This window comes from Gavialis gangeticus, unplaced genomic scaffold (genome assembly GCF_001723915.1).
Source record: "Gavialis gangeticus isolate Ggan-Ray unplaced genomic scaffold, GavGan_comp1, whole genome shotgun sequence".
Lineage (NCBI taxonomy): Eukaryota > Metazoa > Chordata > Crocodylia > Gavialidae > Gavialis > Gavialis gangeticus.
The window spans coordinates 171,907,504-171,912,172 of NW_017729024.1; the positions used below are offsets into that span (position 1 = coordinate 171,907,504).

Sequence of the window (4,669 nt, forward strand, 5' to 3'; positions counted from 1 at the left end):
ACCTGGAGACGTTATCCTTGGAGATTTTGTAAGGCCTGGCTCAACAAAGTCTTGGCTGGGATGATCTAGGTGGGGGCTGGTTCTGTTTTGAGCAGGGGGTTGGACTAGATATGATCTCCTGAGGTCCCTTCCAATCCTAATTTTGTATGATTCCATGATTCTGCATGGCAGATTCTGGCTATATGCTGTATCTGTTTGCTGATCCTGTGCACCAGCCCCATGCCAGACTAGTGATTAAAGCATGCAAAGCCATGTCATTTGCACCAGGGCCTCTTCACAGGGCTGGAAATTTGACAGTAGGGAAGCAGCAATGAATGGTACCACCTCTCCTCTGCTACCAAATTTTCATGGTGCCACATGACATGGCTGTCAGACCACAGGTTGAGCACCACTGTGAATGGGAAGGGAAAAATAATTAAATGCACAAATACATAAGGGGAAATGACTGCCTAGGTAGTACTGCCAAGAAGGATTTGAGGTGATGGTGGGTGACAAAATCAATGAGTCATCAATGTGATCAAACACCTCTGCATTTCAGGAAGAAAGTAAAGAAACTAGTAAGCGGCTAGAAGCAAGACACTAAGGCTTTGGAATAAAAGCCATAGCAGAAAAGGTGAGAGAAGTAGACATGTTTAGTTCAGAGAAAATGAGATTAAGGAAGGATATGATGGCAGTCTTCAAATATTTCAAAGGCTCCCAGAAAGGAGGAGGATACCAACTGTTCTTTATTGTAGAGGGCAGGATATGAGGCAATAGGTTTAAATTGCAGCTAAATGGATTTAGATTAAATTTTGGGAAAGCACAACAAATTAAAAAATAAGAAAAAATCCCAAGACAAAAACAAACTGCTCCTTGTAATGATAAGAACCATATGACTATGAAACAACCTGTTTTGGAAAGCTGTGGCATCTTTTTCACTGGAGGTTTTCAAGAAGAAGCTTGGTAGGCATCTTTCTGAGATGGTTAAGGCATAATCAATCTTTTCTCTGTACAGAGGGTTGGACTAGATGACCCTCTTCCAATGCTATAATCCTATAGTTTTGAACTAGAAACAAACCTATTCACCAATATCCTCCAGTTAACAAGATGCCACAATCTTCAGTGACCCAGGGTTTAAAACATCTGTGTCCTCTTAATCCTAGTTCTTTGGGATTTTTTTCTTTTTGTTTTTAATCAAACTATCATACAGTGTGGAGCGAAATGCTTTGGATAAATCCAAGTACGCTGCTTTGACACCTTAACCAGTAAGAAGAGATTAGACAAGACGAGACGAGAAAGTAGGCTCATTTGAGAAGTTCAACTTTCAAAAAAACCCATGCTGATTGACATTTAATTATATTTTTAAGCCTCTAATTCCTTGTTGATACAGTCCTGATTTAACCATTCCATTGTCTTACGCTGGACCGGGCAGCCTGGATTACTGCCTTTCACCTGCTTAACATATTGGAACCACATTGCAATCAGATAAAAGCTACATAAGACCATCTACCCAGGTTCCCATAAGTGTGTATGCTGTATCTGAAGCCACTAGAAAAGTTAGTGCTCTGATTCCAGTAACTATAAGGAGTAGTATAGCTGCAAGAGATTAAAAGACAGGGTTCATGACACAGGTTAACACACTCAAGCCCTGGCTCTGCTAGCCAATAGTTTCTGGAACACAGGTACTATATTTTCCTTTAGACGCCCTATTTCAGTAGCCAGTGATATACTCCCCAGAGGAACATATAAATCCCGTCCCTGACAATTCCCAGGTGCATTTAATTATTTAATAGTACAGCTGTTTGAACCTAGCAACACAATAGAAGTATTTGCCACTCTTCTCAGGAATGTAACCCTCCAGCCTTGCTAGCATTCCCAACAGCTTCAATTTGTATACAGGAGAACAACTGAAGTGAGTAACTTCTTGTTTGTAACATAGGGGTATTTGTGGATAGCAAATGTGCATGTCAACAGTTGCAGGAAGTTTGTTCCATCGGGAACGCTTGCAGCCGTTTGCTAAATTCTTTATTATTGCTGAAAAAGGGCCTTAGATAATTTAATGCCCTGACTCCTCTTCTGAGTAGTCTTTTCCTCCGAGAAATATCTTTGGCAGGGGCTCTACCATTCAGCACAGCCCTGAATAAGGTTCAGTTAGTAGGCACCCTCTCCCAAGGGGACTGCTCGATAGCACAGTGCCTCAGCAATATCCCCACAATCACAGAATCAGTGAGTCGGGAGGGACCTAGACAGATCATCTAGTCCGACCCCCTGCCATGGGCAGGAAGGAGCACTGGGGGTGGGAGGGGTCATAAGACCTCAGCAAAACTCAACTTCAAGGTACCACTGGGATTTGAACCCAGAATCTCCTGTTTACTAGACAGGTGCTTTGACCATTTAAGCCATGGTACCTCTTAATTCTATGCTCCAGGTGAGGCTTGAACTCACAACCTTGGCATCACTTCCCCAACACTAGGCTATAAGTACCATGTGCTAACCCATTGCACCACTGGAGCTGGTGTATGGCTTAGAGTCCCACCGAGGTCTGATGTCTTGAGCTGGGAAGGGCGCTAACAGGTATAAAGGAGCAATGCCATGACTACCGACACACTTCTGCACCTCTACAATATCCCCGGCAGCTGTGTACAAGTGATGGCTCAAATGGCAGCTTGTATAGATAGCTTTTACCCAGCTGGTTCAAGTATATGCTAGAAAACTAGCCAAATCAGTAAACAAGGGCTGCAAAACCCACCTGAGAAATACTTGCATGGTTAACCTGTGTGGAGCTCCATGCTGCAGTAACTACACTGCTAGCTGTGCCTAACATAGCTAACCTAAAAATGAACCTGGGTATATCTAAACTAGCTGTGGTCACCGCAGCAATTGCAGTTTGTGTGCATACAGCCTGAGATTCAAGAAGCCACTTGAGATGTGTGTGTGTGTGTGTGCATTTAATAGAGAACCTTTATTTACTCCATTCTTCTATATTAGGGCTATTCGTAGTCTTGTTTCACAGATTGCAATGGACTGCTTAGATTAAGGTTATGTTCTCTGTGGATCTCGGTGAATCTAGCTCATCATGTATATTAGAAGTGTTGGCAGGGCCTTTGCTAAGAGCTGAAGGATGTTCCTGTATTTATAAAGCTTGGAGAAAAGAAATATGGCCAGGTGACTTACGGAACCGATCACAGGCATGAGTAGGAGCAGAAAACCAATAGCACACAGAAGTTACCCGGAGTCTTTGGAAACCCCTACTATTATGCACACCTTTCTCTGTTCATCCTCATGGTGATTACAGCCATTTACATGGAGAGCCACATGCAGCCCATGAGTCACCAGTTCAAAAGCCCTGCATTAGTCAATCATTGGTTTAAAATAAAACAAGGGAAAGGCACAGAAATAAACCGAGCACTAGGGCTGGGAGGATGCTCCGGTGAGTTCCTTACCCACCCGTCTATAGGACACTGTTGGGTTCCCCCCTGCCTCTTAATATCTTTTACATAAATCATTAGTTAATAAACAGAAACCACCACACTAATCAGCCTGATTAAACTACAGACTGGCCCCAGGTTTTGCACTTTTTTTTTTCCAACAAATGGTCCAACTTCAAAGGATAGAGGAAGGTTGAGGAAAGCTCTCACCTTAACCTAGTCTATGACTTGGTAGCTAGGGCACTGCTTGAGGAAATGGGAGATGTGGCTTAAACCATCTCAGCATCATGGACATATGCCTTAATGATGAAGCTTTGGGGAAAAAGGCAGTACTGCCATCATCACCAGTCTTTCCCACCTTTACTTACATTGAAGTCAAGGTTGGTATCTGTGGGATATGCTGGTAGAGCTCTCCACTGAATGAGCTGACTCCCAACAGGGCACCGTGTCTCTTAGGGAATTAAATCAAACTAGATCCTGGCAGGGTTGAAATCATTAGGGCCATAACTCTTCCCACGGAGTTCAAGGGAGACCTGGGTACATTAGAAGAGAAATAGGATCGACTCTTCTGAGAAAGGCATGCCATTTTGAGGTAAGTGGCAGCTTAGTCACTTTAAAGGAGAAATAGGAACCAGATATTCATCAACGAAACTATCTTCTCATTTCTTCTGATGATAATTGCAGATATGCAGCAGAAGGGCAGAAACCATCTCCAAAATCCAGCAGTTTGGGTATTAAAACCTGCAGCGCCAACAGGAAGAAATCAGGAAGTACCTGAAAACCCTCCTTTGCTGCTCCTGCTCCTCTTCCTTTTCTTCTTCTTTTTTTTTTTTAATTTAAAAACAAACAACATGTAATTAGTTTTAATTCTGCTTAAAATTAGTGAAGATTTATGAAAACAGGACTTGAAGGGCTCATTTTCAGTGGATTTGATGTTATTGATTAACTGGTATTTAGACTCCTGAGGCATCGCTTCTCATTGTGCAAAATAAGCATAAAAAAACACTACAAGCAATTAATTGCATGGTTTTTGTAGTATGCTTTGAGATGGCCTATCAGCCCTTTATTAATATTAATGAGAAGAATTAGTACCAAAGATCAGGGATCCATGATAGCTAGAAGAACCTGCAAGGACCCTTCGGCTCTCATGGTTTATTATTTTTTAATCAAAGTGGCTGACTTGAAGGCACAAAATTAAAGAACTGAGTCCTTTATGATTCCACAACGATTCAAATTAAAATGATCTATACTTGCATAATTCC

At 42.1% G+C, this 4,669-nt stretch overlaps 2 non-coding genes across 2 annotated transcripts; both read right to left on the bottom strand.

The window, feature by feature from the left end:
* Positions 1-2,314: 2,314 nt before the first annotated feature.
* On the bottom strand, positions 2,315-2,388 carry TRNAT-AGU. Its single transcript has one exon. It is a non-coding gene; the product is annotated as a tRNA-Thr (tRNA).
* Positions 2,389-2,399: 11 nt separating this feature from the next.
* Positions 2,400-2,492, bottom strand: TRNAI-UAU. The gene is given in 2 exon segments: positions 2,400-2,435; positions 2,455-2,492. It is a non-coding gene; the product is annotated as a tRNA-Ile (tRNA).
* Between the last annotated feature and the right edge of the window lie 2,177 nt (positions 2,493-4,669).